The 17,151-nt window shown below is 47.4% G+C and overlaps 1 long non-coding RNA gene across 1 annotated transcript in view; it reads left to right on the forward strand.

Annotated features, from left to right (window-relative positions):
* Positions 1 to 12,171, forward strand: part of LOC107542889 (uncharacterized) — a 44,003-nt gene extending 31,832 nt beyond the window's left edge. Inside the window, exon 3 of the long non-coding RNA XR_001603750.2 lies at positions 10,689 to 12,171. This is a non-coding gene — a long non-coding RNA (uncharacterized LOC107542889). The remainder of the gene's footprint in view (positions 1 to 10,688) is intronic.
* Positions 12,172 to 17,151: the final 4,980 nt, after the last annotated feature.

Consider the following 17,151-nt stretch of genomic DNA (forward strand, 5'->3'; position numbering starts at 1 on the left):
ATCTTTTAAACTATAAATCAGTTCATGTTGACTCTCCAGTGCCCTCAGGGTAAGTCCAGAATCTGTAAAGGGCCAGGAGATCTGGCCTCTATTAGATGGCAGAGGGTGGTGAGAACCATAGCGAACCCCGGGTCCTCAAGTATGGCACAGCTAGTTCTATTTTTGGAAGTAATGCAGTTCAAGTCCCAAATCCCAGAAAAATGGAGGCCTCCCGCACCCCACCACACAGGCACCGTGGCTACAGCCCTCTGAAATCAACGTCATCCCCCAGCTTTCCGTGAGGGGACAGAATAAAATCTGGCCCTTATTGTGCCTGTGGCCTCATGCCTCAGATAGAGTGTGCAGCATTCACTCATTCATTCATTCATTCATTCATTCATTCATTCATTCATTCATTCACCAGGTATTCAGCATGAATTTGAGGAACCTGCTGTGTGCTTGGCCCTGGAGGGGTCAGAAGTGAGGGGACAGAGGTGAGGCCACCTAGTCCTGACCCATGGGAGCTCATTCTCAATCAGGGCAGATAATCTCAGAGTCTCTGCACTTCCTGTGTCACCAATGTGTGTGTGATTGTGATTGTATTTGTGTGCACGTTTGTGTGTGTGGGAGTGTGGGAGTGTGCGAGTGTGCTCGTTAGGAAGGGCTTTGTAGGGAAGGAGCAGAGGCTAGGTTTTTGGAGGAGTGTCGGGGGCAGAGAATGCAGCAGAGTTCAAGGCATGGGAGGGAGCAGCAGCCTCTCTTGCTGGCAAGAGCAAAAGCTTAATATGGCTGGAGAATTGTGTCAGTCTGTGTTGAGGGTGGAGCCAGTCATGAGAGGCCCTGGGAACTGGCTAGGGAACATGGATTTTACCCTCGCTCATGGGGAGCCTGGGCTTTAAGCTGGGGAAATTTTTTGTCAAATCTGCTTTGCAAGGGTCACTCAGGCAGTACACGGTGAGGGCAGGTAGAGGCAGAAAAAAGGCTGCTATCATTTTCCAGTCAAGTCAGTGGTGGCCTTGGAGAGGGGATGGAGAGAAGGAGACATTCAAGAGATGTTCAGGAGGTAGAATGGAGAGCTGGGTGACTGATGGGATGTGGGGTCTGGAGCGGGAGGCAACCCAGGTGATGCCAGGGTTTAGGGCCTGGGTGATGGGTGGATGCTGGTGATTTTCAGTGATGTGGGAAGGCCTGGGGGATCAAGCTAGGGGAAGGTGATGTGAAGGAGGTGTCCAGGAGGCAGCTGGACATGTGGGTAGAGGTACGTGCCCTTTGCTGGACTCGAACCCAGGACCCTTCAGTCTGTGGACCGCTGCTCTAACCACTGAGCCAAACCAGCCAGGGCTCTTTTTTGATGCTTTAACTGCATCCATCCATTCACTCATTGAAATTGCAATTTCAAGAGGCACTTTGTCTCATTAATAATCAACACAGTGCAAATGTAAACAACAAGAGAAACACTTTTTTTTTTTTTTTTTTTGGCTCTGAGGTAGGCAGTGATGGACATGATGTGTGGAGTGGACACTCTCAAGAGCGTGGGAATTGGTTTGAGTGTTTAAAAATAAGCATTTTCAGGATGTCAAGTGCAAACTCCCCTTTCACCCTCCAGTTCCCCTTCAAGAAATTTATTCCAAAGAGTTGTACAGGCAAGAAAAGATCTGTGCCTGAGTATGTTGATTATTGGCTTGTTTAATCAGGGATCAATGGATGACATAGACCTGTGACCATCAGCAGGAGATAGAGGGCTGAAGGAGGTTCGTGCATACCCTGAGATGCTCCGTGGGTACTGAAAATGTGTGTGGGGCATGGACTGAGCACCTACTATGTGCCTGGCATCATTCTGCGTGCTGGGGTCACAGAGGCAGACCAGAAGGGCAAGGTCTCTTCTCTTCAGGAGCTTACACTCCAGCCAAAGGAGACAGATAATAAAGTCAACGTATTAGTAAGATGACTTCAGAGAGAGGAGAAAATAAACTAGGCGACGTGATGTGGGGTGATGGGGCTGAGGAGCTACCTCAGTCGGGGTGGCCAGGGAAGGCCTCCTTGAGACAGTGATATTGGAGCTGACACCTAAATAGCAAGAAGGAAACATTCATTGAATAATCCAGAAGAGCAGGGCAGAGGGCACAGCTGGGGGCAGAGGGCACAGCAGGGGCAGAGGGCAACACTTCGAAGGTGAGCTTGCTGTATTTGAGTCATGTGGGCTGCAGTAGAAAGAAAGGAGGTCTGAGAGGTGGCAGGGTCAGGTCAGGTAGGCTAGGGAGAGAGGGTTTTATATGTGAGCAGGGAAAGGTGCTCAACACAGTAGACGCGGAGCAGTGGAGAACACAGCAGAAGGGCTGCCAGTTCTGCAGCAGGAGTCTCCTCAGGTCAACACTGCATCCTTTGGCCCTGGGAGCTGTCAGGAGGCTCACCCCTGCGCCAGCAGTGGCCATCATCTCTGGGCATTGTAATTTCACCTAATTTTATTTTCTTCTTTGTATTTATTTATACACAGAATGGTTTGCAATGAACATGTCATCATTTTCAAAGACAACATGGCCATTATTTATTCAGGCATTTCCAGGCCCGGTCCCTATGCGCGGCAGGTGTAAGTTTCTAAGCCGTGGTTGCCAGGCTCAACAGGTGACTTCCCTGGGGACTCTGCCCAGGCTGGGCTGTGTCTGTCACTGACCCTGCTGATCCAGCTTCAGCCTCCAGGGGGCCCTGTGAGCAGGGTGGTGCTGGGGTGGGGTGACTGTATCCCGCTGGCTGGGCCCGGCGTCCTTCCTTCCTTCCTGACTCCCTTCTCCTAAGGGACAAGTGGGAGGGACATCCGTGCCCCTCCCAGATCATGGGATGAGCTGCTCCCCTGGGACCCTTTCAGGCAGGCGGGGAGAGGCCCTCTGACAAAGGCTGCAGTGTGTGGTGTGTTGTTTATTTCTGAGTTTCTACCGCAAGAACTGTTCTGAAAGATTTGGAGGTCATTGTGGTGGGGAGGGTCCTAGCCACCGGCATCTGCCAATACCCTCCACCCCTCCGATGGTGACCCTGGGGCAGAGGATCCCCAATCTGACCCCAGCCAAGCCCAAGTAGAGCATTGGTCTTTGGCTCCACCTTGTGGGAAGTGTCTACACTGCAGTTACAGGCTTCACAAAATACCCCAGCTCCAGGGGTTTTCCCCTGGCCCCAAGTAGTTTTTCCCTTAATGGATGATCACTGAAGTGTGCAGTGCACAATCTGTGCAGCCCTGTGTGGCAGCCTTGCTCACACTCACACCTGGTCGCAGATCATGGTCCCTGGGAACCCCATCACCACCATTAAAATCTCCACACTGAAGCCTCTTTGTAAGTGCTCCCTGACCCTCCACTTCACAGTCCTCCCCTCCTCTGGCCAGTTCCGGGAGAGTTGGACGCAGAGGCAGACCGTTTCCCTCTTCTGAAACTCCCTCTGGCTTGTCTGACTGCTCCTCTTGGATTCCTAGCTGCTTCTCTGGCTCTCTTCGTGCCCTTCGGTGGGCTCCTCAGGCTGTTGGGTCCCTTCCCTCAATCTTGATACTTTTCTCAGTGCCATCTTGACAACTCCCAGGCCCTTGTTTTCATCCCCACAGGGATGCTTGAGTCTCAGCTCCCTATCTCACACTCCATTTTCCCCTTAAGGTGACCCTCGGGCACCCCAAACTCATTGTGTACAGTTGACCCCATTTCCTCTCCTAAGCATCCCAAAGCCTCATGTTAGTCTGGGTGGCTTTTCCCTTTCAGCCCCTTCAGCCACCAGGTCTGCCCTGTCCTCCCCAGCCCCGCCATCCCACCCTTGGCCAGGGTTCCACCTGCACCTTCTGTCTGGCCTCTGTGCCCTCGGTTTCACCAGGCCTGGTCTGTTCTCCACGGGCAGCTAGCTGGATGGCCCCTTCTCCATATCCCCTTGGCCCTTGATCTCTGCCAGTTCCTCCGCAGGAAGTCCCAGCTCAGCCAGACTGAACTCCTTTGTTCCCTGGATACACCCCGCTCTCCTGAGCCTTCACATCTTCGCACAGGCTGTTCTGTGCACCGTTTTCCTTCACCTGGCGAACTCCTGCCTACCCTTTAGGTATCAGCTCAGACGCCACTTCTGTGGGATAGCTTCCCTGGACCCCAGGCTAGGTCAGGAACCGCTTCGCTTTCACAATGCCTTACTCTTCTCACATCACAGCCTTGGCCTGCGCCCCCTTCTGAAATGGCCACCGCTCCTGTCCAGGGCTCCACACACCAAGGCCAGATCCAGGTTGAGCCACTCTGAGCCTGATTCCCAGCCTCAGAGGTCCTGGATCTCCAAAGTTACCCAGTGCATAGACAGCAAGGCCATACCCACAGGTCACCACGGTGGCCAGACTGGGGTGGGACCCGAGGCTCTTACCTTCCCCTCCAGGGTTCACCTGTTCCCCCGGATGCCATTGTGAGCTGAGTAAGGATCCTTCAGAGCCCAAAGGACCTTGACTGGCAGAGAGCTGGTAGGCGCTTGGCCTTCGGGGAAGGCCTCCATCAGCCCAGGCTCTTGAGAGCCCAGGGAACTGGCAGGCTTTCTCAGAAAGGGGACCGGCACGCAGGCGACTCAGGGCAGCACATCTGAAGAAAGGCTTAGTGAGATTCCCTTCTCCCACAGAGCTGTGCAGCGGGAGTGTGGCCTAGATGTCATGCAGGGAGGGCCGGGATTCCTAAGGGTGGCAGTGGCAGCTGTTAGGATCCCCCGGTTAATTATCTCCCACGTCACACAGAAGAGAATGTGCTGAGGTGGGACCTCCCCCACCTAGCCTCGGCTTCCCAGAGCACGGGTCTCTCCAGGACTCAGTCCTGCTCCCCACCAGACCGAAGTCTGAAGATCAGCCCTGCATTCCTTCAGGCCCCAGCTCCCTCGCCCTACTCCACCCCAAGGGTCGCACCTTTGGGCCTTGCTCTTGCTGTGCCCTCTGCCTGCTCCACTGCTGGGCCCAGCTCATTTGCTCAGGGAGCTCAGTAAACACTGGCGAATTGAATTTCTCTGTAAATAAACAGAAAGTGCTGAAAGGGCTGCCTGACACGTAGGAGATGCGCTTCCCCAAATCTGCTAAGCAAACAAATGATTCAAAATTGGAGAAAAGAAAGGACCCATCCAGTCTTTTCTTGTGCCTCTGTCCCAAAACCAGGCTCCTCTCACTTCTCCGAAACAGCCTAGCTTCTTCTGTTCCAGGCCTGAAATTTAGCCTTTCCTTTTTGTGTCTGGACACTCCTACCCCCAGTGTCAAGAAGCCTTCTAGGATCCCCACAGTGGCCTCACCCCTCTCCCCTTCTTTGTCACTCAGCAAAGTGCAATGACTTGCTCAATGGCTGTGAGCTCTGTAGGGCCAGGGACCATGGTGACTCATTCACTACTCCATACCCACAGCCCACCCACCATGGGAACTTGCAGGATGCTCAGTAAATATCTAAATATCTGCTGGATTATGAACGACTGCAGACCTTGCAACACTGGGATATTTTCTCCCTTTCTAAAGCAGCCTGGATGATTTTGTGAGCCAGTGCCATCTCCAAATTGCCCAAAGGCACAGGTTCTCACTTGAGCTCCATCTGGTTCCTTGCTATTTCTCTGGTCTTTCTTACTGTTATTTTTCTCCTCCGGTTCCTCCAAGAGCAAAGAGGCTTGACAGTTTCACACTGAAGCTGAGAACTTTCCCTAAGATTCTTCCTTGTATATTTCCTGGAATCTGCTTTCCGTCTCTCTTGGCTTATAATGCCAGTGACTCATTTACTGAGACAGGAGTCTCTTTTCCACAGTGCTTGCTTGCAGGAAACATGAGAGGAGCAGGTGACATCATCTTTCACTCCCCCACCCCCTCTCTGGTCTTGGCTTTTCTTATCTAAAACCCCAGATTTGTTGTGTCATGAGAGGCTGTGAAATTGCTGGTTTTCCCTTTGACACAGGCAGTCCTCATTAAACCAGGGCCCTTGTACCCCCAGGGGCTCACCCCAGGATGCTTGGAGAGCTTCCAAGATCCCCAACCCCTACATTCCACAAGGACACAAAATCATCTTTGTTTCCTTGCTCAGCTTCCACATAATGACAACCTCTGGCTCTCCATGGAAGTCTAGAAAACTATAGGAACATATCTACTGCATCTTTATGATGTCAAGCCACTGGACATCACACATGCACATTCTTTCTAGTTGTAATAATTTTTAAAAAATCAACCTCTTTTTATTTTATTTTTAAAAATATGTCTTTAATGATTTCAGAGAGAGGAAGGGAGGGAGAGAGAGATATAAACATCAATGATGAGAGAGAGTCATTGACTGGCTGCCTCCTGCACCGGGGATCAAGCCTACAACCTGGGCATGCGCCCTGACGGGGAATTGAACCACGATCTCCTGGATCATAGATCGATGCTCAACTGCTGAGCTATTCTGGCCGGGCTACACCCACTTTAAATATAAAGGCATAAATAAGATGAAAATTAATGGATGGATAAAAATACACCAAGCTAACAGTGAGCATAAGAAAGCTGCAGTGGCTTTATTAATATCAGAGAAGATAAGCGTCAAAAAAATGGGTGTTATCTGATCTAAAGAGGGAAACCCATATGGATAAAGGAGCCATTCAACAAGAAGTCATGATAATCATACATGTGTATGTATCTAGTATAACAGAGCTTCAAAATCATTGAAGAAAAGAACTGACAAAAAAGAGAGGAACTAATCTATAATAATCACTGAAGACTTCTGCACCCTACTTCCATCAGTGGATAAAACAGCCAGACTAAATAATGAGGAAAAACACAGACCAGAAGAACATTGTCAGCTAACTTGATGTAAGTGACATTTACAGAGCACTAAACACAACCCCTGTGGCACTCACATTCTCTTCCAGCAAACATGGTACCTTCACCAGGATGCATTGTTATGTTCACCCATCAAACAATTCTAATAAAATTTAAAGAACGTACAGAGTGCATTCTCTGACCACAATGGAAGGAAATTAAAAGAAATAACAATGAGATATACAGAAAAATATCTCACATATTTGGAACTTATAAAACACACATCTAAAGAATCCATAGGTCAAAGAAGATATTTCAAGGGAAATTATAAAATATCCTAAATGGAACAACAAAACGAAACATACAAAAACTTGTGGGATATACGAAGCAACGGTTAGAGGAAAAATTATAGCTTAAAAGAACTTATATTGTAGAAAAGAAAAATGTAAAGGGGAATTAGTCCACCAACATTCTCATAGCCTTGTGGTTACAGTGCAGAGTATGAGCACTGCAGGGCAAGGAACTCCTTCCCTGTTTCCCTGCCTACAGGCTCTCCCCTCCCCTCCCCTCCATATGGTTGCCCAAAATATCATTCTAAAACACAAGTCTACTTGTGTCACTCTCCTGCTCTAAACCCTCCCATGGCTCCCCACTGCTTCAGGGTGAAATTCAAATTAGACCTTGGCAAGCTGGCCTTTTATGATCTTGCTCCTGTTCACCTTAACCTCTCACTCTATGCTCTGTTTGCCACTGGGCTGCATCCAGCTTCCTGAACTGTCCCTTGAAATCACACATTTTCTCTCTCTTTTGCCCTAGCACTAGGGTTACCAGATAAAACGCAGGACTCTCATTAAACTTTAATTTCAGAGAAATAATGAATAACCTTTTAGGTTGTCCCCAATGTTCCATGGGCCAGACATTTTATATATATACATACATATATGTATAAAAATTTAAAAAGTATTCATTGTTTATCTGAAGTTCAAATTTAACCGGGTGTTAAATTTTCATGTTTTATTTGCCAAACCTGGCAACCTTACCCAGAACTAGCACATGGTGTTCCATCTGTCCATTCCCTGCTACTTTGCATGGCTAACTCCTTTTCCTGAGTCAGGTGTCAGCTTAGAAATACCCTCCCCCAGGAAGACAGCTTTCCCTCCCCCTCCCTTAGGCTGAGGCTACAGTCCTCTCATTACTATGCCTGAGTTGTGCCTACCAGGCAGGGTGATCTATCTCATTCATTGCTAACTCCTCAATGCCTGGTATAGTGTCTAGCACTTGGTGGCTACTCAATAAGTGCCTGTTAAAGGAGTAAGTGCTGACCTAGGTCTTAGCTCCAGGGATCGAGAGCTGGACCACTTCCTACCTTCCAAACCTGGGGCCCCCAGTTTGGGGAGGTGGGGATGCATCAGTTATCTATCACTGCAAACAAACCACTCCAAAAGTCAGTGAGTGCCTTAAACAACAATCATGTAGTTTGCCCAGAAATCTGCAAAATGGGCAGAGCTCAGCAGGGACAGCTTGTCTCTGCTCCATACAGCATCAGCTGGAGCTGGAGAACCCACTTCCAAGATGACTGACTCACGTGGCTTTCAAGTTGGTGCTGTGTGCTGCTTCTCTCCACGTATGCTTCTCCTTAGGGCAGCTTGGTCTTCCTCACAGCATGGCGGCTGGGTCCCAAGAGCAAGTCTGGAAATGACAGATACTAGTTTTTTACAGCCTGCATCTGGATACTGGTACAGTGTCACTTCCACCATATTCTACTGGTTAAGCAGTTACAGAGTCCATATTCAAGGAGAGGGAATGTCGATCCCATCTCTTAATGGGACAAGTGCTAAAGAATTTTGTCACCATGTTTTAAAGCCACCACAGGAGATAATACAAAAAGGAATTGACATAGCTCATCATCTGCACCCAGTCTTGGTGAATAATGGTCCATGGGATGCCTTTCTCTCAATAGGTCAGTGATTAGCACTGGACCGATATGTTCTTGGCAGTCTTGGAGTGAGATAGGGAGGGAGGGAGGGAGGGAAGGAAGTAGAGCAGATGAGAGAGGAGTCTTCCCTTGAAGGCTGAAGGACCAGAGCAACTCAACCAATGTAGACTTACAATAATAACACTTGAAAGGGGGCTGCACAGTTGGCACCTGTCATGGGTCCCTTGGGCTGTTGTAAACAGAAACTTTGAAATTGAGTTCTTTTCTTTTGGTTTTTTAAAAAAGTTAAATCTATTGAAAATTGACAGAATAGTAAAATAAACAACCCAAACACCTGTCACCTAGTTTCACTAATGGTTAATATTTTGCCACATTTGTCCTTTGAAAGTAAGTTACAAACAAGACATTTCTCTCTCAAATCCTTTTATCTGCATGCTCCCCGCCCCCAGCAGTGTACTCTCTGCACCAGTGGTTCTCCCCTGGGGGCGATTTTGTCCCTCAGGCGACATTTGAGTATGTCAAATGGAGACATTTTAAATTAAATTTTTGAGAAAAAACTCACATGATATTAAATTCACAATTTTAACCTTTTAAAACTGTACAGTCCAGTGTTTTTTAGTATATTCATGACATGATGCAACCATTATTACTATCTGAAATATTTTTACTTGTTGCAATTGAATGGGCGGTGCTCCTGACATCTAGTGGGCAGAGGCCAGAAATGCTGCAAAAATCCCATAATTATTTGGCCCCAAATGTCAAGTGTTGAAGTTGAGAAACCCTGCTTCACACAATTATAGCACCATTAGCACATCTAAGGAAATCAACAGTAATTCAAGTATCATTCTCTCTTGTCTCCAGAATGTCCTTTTTGCATTTAAATTTTCGTTCAGGAGGCAAGGTTCACGTACTGCATTTGGTTATATAGCTCTAGTCTTTTCTGATATAGAAGAGTATTCTCTGCCCCACACCCAGCCTTTTTGTGTGTTTCTTTTTTTTAAGTCCAGGCCAGCTTTAATAGCACCATATTCTGGATTTTATCTGATTGCTTCCTCAAGATTAGATTCATATTACACATTTTTGGCAAGGATACTACACTGGAGATTATTGCACCACATCAGGAAGCACATAATATGAGGTGCCTGTGCTATTTATAATGTTGAAATTGCATGATAATTAGTTCAGAAGACAGAGCAAAGTGCAGCCTCCCACACCCCGCCTACCCAAGTGTGGCATGCAGGCGGCCACCGTGGTTGGCTTAGCCTTTCGGAAAAGTAGGGATAACCTGTGGGAGGATGACTCTCCCCAGTGGGGAATCCTCAGGCTCTTTTCCCTCTTCTCTCAAGAGCCCAACCTTCAAGGGTCAAGGGGAAAGCCCCAAGAGCTGGGATTCCCTTTGCTATGGCAGGATGGCTGGGAGGACTGCTGGACTTTTGCTGTTCCTTGGTTCCCAGGAAGAAAACTAGAGGACAGAAGTGGGCAGGGTCCCTTGAGCCTGGAACCAGGAAGCTGAGGGGTTGGGGGGGGGGGGCGGGGAAATAGGTTGTAAGGCTGGAAACTAAAGAAAGACACAGCCTCCCAGAGGAAACTGAAAGGGCTCTCCACAGAGACAAATGGAAGGCCCACTTTTATACAGAAAGTTCCAACCCTGTCCCTGATTGGTCTATTTCTATGCAAATGAGGAATCCAAATCAGCACAGTCTGATTGGACCAAATAGCAGTGGCTTGATTGGCTGGAATTGTGCATCCTGATTGGTCAGTAAGAATAAAATGATATAGGCAACAAGCTGGGTCTGGTACACCAAGTCCTTATATAATCAAGGGGAACTGAAATCAGCCCTACTTCTGAATTTTTCAATTGTATGAGCCAAAAAATTATTCCTTTATTTAAGATAGCTTGAATCAAGCTTTCTGTTCATTACAACTGACATAATTTCACTGGTACCATCTGTTTTTCCTTTTACTATTTTTATTATTCATTATAAAAAAACCACCACTAACATATTGCTTCTCTTCACGTTTGTATAGATTTTAGGAGATTATTGCCTTTTCCCCTGGAGATATAACCTGGAGACAAAAAGTAGTACCGCCTTGTGAAATCTCAAATCCCGGAAGTCAACACTTGAAGACAACCCCCAGGGACAGGGGAGAAAAACAAGTGTCACCAGAGACAGACAAGTGCAGATAAGGACAGCAAGCTGTGGGGAAAAGCCTTTTCAAGCTGCTGACCCGGGCGGTAGGTACCTTTTTTCTCCTGGTGCCCGCTGCCACCACCTCAAAGGGGTGATTTATGATCTACCGCCTGAAGAACTCTTTCCAAATAAACAAGGGTTGTTTTGGGGAGAGGTGCGATGAGTAAGGTTTAAGTATGAACAAGAGTCCTGCCAAAGTCCACAGTCAGGAAAGAAGCCACAATGGAAAGGAAACCCGTGGAACCGCCACCCAGGTCGAGAGGCAGTAGTTCCCCCTTATTTAGGGGAGTAGGCCCTAAGGCCCCAGTGGATGCATGAAACCATGGAGAGCACCGAACCCTACACATGCTGTCTTTTTCCTATACATACACATGATACCGTTTAATTTACAAGTTAGGCACAGTAAGAGATTAACAACAATAACTAATAATAAACTAGAATAATTATTACACTATATTGTAATAGAAGTTATTATACTATACTCACCTTTTCACTTATAAGAAGCACTTTGCAGCTTCTCTTTGACATACCAAGTTGTCAGCGTCACTGCTGTTGCGCTTTGGGGCCCTTGTTAAGTAGAGTAAGGGCTTGAACACGAGCACGGCCACCCCAAGCTGGCTGCTAGTGGGTGGGAGGCTTACAGCGTGGCTAACCCTGGACAAAGGGATGATTCACGTCCTGGGCAGGACGAAGGGAGACGGAACGAGATCTCATCAAGCTGCTCAGACCAGCATGCAATTTTAAACTGAGGAATTGTTTATTTCTGGAATTTTCCATTTAATATTTTAGACAGCAGTGGACAGCAGGTAAATGAAATCTTGGGAAGTGAAGCTTCGAATAAGGGGCACTAGTGTAGAAAACATTTCCAGCACTGCAGAAGTCCTCCTTGTTCCCCCCTTAGTCAGCCATGCCCCCAGAGCTAGTTATTCAGAGCTCTATTACCATTTATTATCGTTTTGCCTGGTTTGGAGCATCACGTAAATGGCATCATACCATATTTACTATCCTATGGCTGGCATTTTTCATTCAGTATTATGTCTGTGAGATTCACCAGTGTTGCTGTGTATACCATTTTGTTCATCTTTTAAACTGTTTTTGTTTCCAGTTGTATAAATGTACCATTATTTGTCCATTTGATGGCTATCTGAATTGTTTCTGGCTTTTCGCTATTATGAATTAAGTGGCTGAGAACATTCTATACATGCCTTTTAGTAGACACTGCACTAAGTTTTCTTGGGTTTGTACCGAAGAGTGAACTTGCTGGGAGAAGGTCAAGTGTAGCAGTTTTAGTAAATACTGGTTTTCCAGTTTACCTCTTACCAGTTCTAGTTACTTCATATCCTCGCCCACACTCAGTATTGTCAACCTTTTAAATTTTAGGCAATCTAGTCAGTGTATAGTAATATCTCATTGTGGTTTTAATTCACATTTCTCTATGGATTAAATTTCTGATACTGAATGCCTTTCCACATGCTTATTGACCATTTGGAACTCCTCTTTTGTGAAGGGCCTGTTCAAGTCCCTTTTCCCTAATGATGATGGAGTTCCTTATACATTCTGCATGAGTCTTTTTTTTTTTTTTTTTTTTTGAGTATATGTATTGCAATGTTCTTTTCCCAGTCTGTGACTTATCTTTTCACTTTCTCAATCATCTTTAATTAATGACCAGAAGTTCTTAAGTTAAATGGTCTAATTTATCAACCTTTGATGGTTAGTACTTTCTGTCTTAAGAAGTCTTTGCTTACTCCAAGGTTATGAAAATATTATTATTTTTAGAAGCTTTATTGTTTCACCTTCACAATTATGTTTCTAATCCATCTCAAATTAATTTTTGTGAAGGCTGCAAGATACAGGTAAAGTAGATAGTCATTTGCTCCAACACCATTTATTGGAAATATCTTATGTATTTATTGAAAGAAGCTTATATAATTTATTTTCAACCATTCTCTTATAATATATGCACTTAAATAAGTGCATTGCTTTAGCTGCATCCCATGAGTTTTGGTATATTGTATTTCATTTTCATTCAGTTTGAAACTTTCTGTTTTCCCTTGTGATTTCTTCTTTGACTCATGGATTATTTAGAAATGTATCTAAGAGCATAAGGACACTTAGCACAGCTCTGGCAGCTAGCTCCGCCCACAGCCTCATGGGGGATGAGCTGAAGGTGGGTGGAGCAGCTGCCTGCTTTTGTCTGCGCACCCCACTGGGAGCTCTGTGGGTGGGTGAACCATTTCCACAATCAAGAGGTGTGTGGGGAGACACCTTAGGGCAGCATGTCTGATGTACCTTCCTGCCTCAGACAGACAGACAGACACACACACACACACACACACACACACCATTCTTCTCTGACTCTGAAACATATAAGGAGGAAAGGAAAGCAAGCCAGCCCCTTCTTAGCTGAATGATCAAAGTTAAGTCACTTAACCTGTAAGTCTCAGTGTCCTGATCTTTAAAATGGGGATGACAAGTTTTAGCTCAATGTTGTGCTGAGAGTTAAATGTATGAGTGGGGCTCTCGCTGCGGAGCACTGGATGGATAAGCATGTAGCAAGTAATGGGGTGAGGTAGGGAGAAAACTTGCTTCTATGCCAGATCCTTATACAAAGTGTGGCTTTGGACAGAGCTGGGAGGATCCCTGCCCAGGGCTTGGCAAACAGCTTATGCAGGTCCTACTGCTGGTGGGGGAGGGGTACCCTATGAGCTTCTCCTCTCATACTGGGCTGAGGCTTGGTGCCTAGATGATACCTGTGCCCCAAGGGGGCAATTTTAAGCTGGAAGGTTACCCTTTCCATCTAATGCCCCCAGATGACCATCCCCCATGGGACTCAACCCCCTCCCCAGCTCCCATACCTCCACCTCCAAGGCCTGCTTTGCAGTGAGAGGCACAGAGGATGGGAAAGGGTTTAAAAGCAGAAAGGAGAAATTCCAGAGGACCCTGGGAGCCACCATAGTTCTCTCTGTTCTCTCCAGCTGATCCTGAGCTCACCTTGAACCTGTTGAAAGCCAGGCACTGACTCACCCTTGTGTCCCGCACCCTAGGCAGCATCTCTTTGTCTATATCCAGAGTTCCTGCAGCCTCTGTTCTTACCTTCATAGACCCTGAGTGGCAGGGGTGAGCAGGTTAGAGAGCTCCTGGGTCTCTAGCAGAAAGAGTGATTTCTAGGTTGAGAATCATTTCCAGGTAGTTCAATAATTCTTGTTGTGCAAATAGCTTTGTTCCTGGGGCTTTAGTTGAGCCACTGAACATCCTCAGGGAGTCGGGTTGCTCCCTTCTATCAGGATGGATTAGGAACAATGCCCCCAGGATGTCCCCTCCCAGCCCTATTGTACCCTGCCTCTGTGGGGGGTTGCTGGGGACTCAACTTCACTTCTTCAGAAATCCTCAGGGGTCCTCTTATCACCTGGACTGGAACAAGCTCCTCACCACTTTGTGTAAGGTCCCTGTGAGTGTGGGGGCTGATGTCCTGTTTTGGACATGTTGAGGGTGAGGACTCACCCTGAGGCAGAAGGTAGGGTGCTGCAACACCCCCAGAAACAAGGTTTCATACGGAGCCCTAACCAGTTTTCTCAGTGGTTAGAGCGTCGGCCCACAGACTGAAGGGTCCCAGGTTCGAGTCCAACCAAGGACGCACACCTTGGTTGCAGGTTCGATCCCCTGTCCCAGTCAGGGTGTGTGCAGGAGGAACCAATTTATGTGTCTCTGTCACATCGATGTTTCTCTCTCTCTCTCCCTTCCACTCTCTCTGAAAAGCAATGGAAGAAATATCCTTGAGTGAGGATTGAAAAAAAAAAGAGATTTCACACAAAAGTGGGACCTGGCAGGCAGGAGGAGACTGGTCACCCTTTCCAGGTCTCTGGGGATTTGGACATTGTGGGTTGTCGATGTCTTTGGAAGGAGCTGGGGCTGGACTTTAGGATGGCCTTTGCCACCGTAGAGGGGCACATGCATCCAGACTGCAAGCCATTGCTCATGAGTCAGATTGGCTGGCACTATTTGTCTTTGTCATCCTGAGCGTTTTGTGAAGTTTCATCTGAGCACTCCAGCCACAGCTCAGCTGTTCTGGGGACCCCAGTAAAGGGCCCATTTCCAGCACTGAAGGGGGAGAGGCAGAGGGAGTTAGAGCAAGGCTGCGGAGTCTCTAAGCCGGAGGCTCCTTCCAGTCTGGGGAAGGGGTATTCTGCCACCAGCTGGCCCTGCACCTCACACCACTCTCCCTGGCTTGACTCCAGCCTACACTTTCATTGGCAACCAGCAAGTCCACAAAGCCTAGCTGACCCCAGAATCAGAAGCTTCAGGTCAATATGGCCTTGACCTACTCTGTTTAAGATGCCTTAGCATAGTGCTGGTGATACAGCATGCCCTCCACAAATAGTTCTCTAATGAATGGAGAATGGCAAGCACTGGCATTCATGCAACAAACATGACTCTCCCATCTTGGAGCTCCTGATCACAGTGGGACCCCCTCCAGCTGAGGGTTTAAGACACCAGCCTAAAATAACCCCTATCCATCCTGTCCCCTCCCCAGATGACTGAGAGGACCACACCTTTCCAGGCAACCTCTGCCTTTTGGAAGTCTTCGAGATGAGCCCCAGGGACAGGGGCAGGGGCAGGGGCAGGGGCAGGGGCAGGGGCAGTGCACTGGGTGGGGACCTGGGTTTCAGAATAAAGCTGGACTGGGAGAGCCAGTGGGTGTTTAGGGTTCTGCTGCCCCCCGCTGGACAAATCAGGAAACACACCCTACTTTGCAGGAGGAAAAAGAAGGGGGGCAGGGGGGTGGGGGGGGAGGTGTTCAAGCACCCCTCCTTGTCCTCACACTTGGTCTCTGGCACTGAGCATCCACACTCTCCCCTTTCTCCCCCCTGCAGTTGGGGTCCCTATATTTGGGGTTCTGAGTCTCAAGAAATAGGCTCTTGCCCTAGCCAGTTTGGCTCAATGGTTAGAGCATCTGCGGAATGAGGGTCCTGGGTTCAATTCTGGCCAAGGGCATGTACCTTGGTTGTAGGCTCAATCCCCAGCCCGGGTTGGGGTGAATGCAGGAGGCAACCAGTCGATGTGTCTCTTTCACATTGATGTTTCTTTCTCTCTCTCTCCCTCTTCCACTCTCTCTGAAAAGCAATGGAAAAAATATCCTCAGGTGAAGATTAAAAAAAGAAAGAAAGAAATAGGTTCTGTATCCCTCCCGCTTCAGGTATGCCAAATCCTTCATCCAGAACATAGCCACCCATTTCTGAAGGTCCTTTTGCTAACAAGTATTGTCCTGGGAACATCGGGTCAGTTCCTGACCAATAAAACCATCCATACAGTGTATTAGCGAAGGAAATGGGCTCCCAAGGAGGGGCCTAATAGACTCCCGGAGGTAGGCAACTATGTTCATCAGGAGGAAAGGTAAATGTAAAGATCGACAAACCCAAGGAAAATAGAAAATGATAGAAACTTACTTGCGACACAATTTGATAAATCAAGCCAAAGATTGATTATTTGCAAAAACTAATAAAATTTGATAAGCCAAGGAAAAATTCATTTACATAGATAGATATAGCGAGAGAGCTATAACAAGAAAACTGTAGGCCATGTTTTGGGCCAATTCACTGGTAGCAGGAGCTGGGTGACACCTGCCGGAGGGCAGAAGGAGGGTGGGCTGGGAAAGGGCATAAACAAATGCCAGTTTCCTCCTCTGGACTCCACTTGGGTGTATGAGTGGCGTGAGTGCTGTTACGGTCTGAGCCTGTGCACACCATGGCAGTTGGACAATGTGAAGGTGGCTATAGATGTTTGCTGGCTGACTCCTGGACTGAATCAGTTCTGGGGGTAGCTGACTCTCAAATCCCAGGTGACTGTTTACCAGACTGGGGCCCTTCAGGTGGGAACCAGGATTGGGACAGAGCCTGTGCCAGTGTTAAGCGGTATAATTAGGCAGCTTGATAAACCATGTACTGGTTATGGGTCCAGGAAGCTTACATTGTCCCTAGCCTGGAATCTCCCCAACTCTTACTCAAGCTTCATGACTGAGTAAAGGTCTCCTGCCCTAGGAAGCCTTCCCTAGCCAACTTCCTTCCCCCTCTCTCAGCTAGGGTGGGTGCCATACTGGGGCATTCTTTTATCAAAGCACTCATCCAATTGCATTTAAAGTTTTTTCTTTTGTTTTTAATTTTCATTGTGGAAAATTTCTAACAAAACAGCAGCAGCAGTAATAGGATAATGAAGCCCATGTACCCATCAACCAGTTTCAACAATTATTAACTCACAACAATTTTGTTTCATCTATATCACCTCCCACTATTCCCCCTACTTTG

The sequence above is a fragment of the Miniopterus natalensis genome, chromosome 18 (genome assembly GCF_054644295.1).
Source record: "Miniopterus natalensis isolate mMinNat1 chromosome 18, mMinNat1.hap1, whole genome shotgun sequence".
NCBI lineage: Eukaryota > Metazoa > Chordata > Mammalia > Chiroptera > Miniopteridae > Miniopterus > Miniopterus natalensis.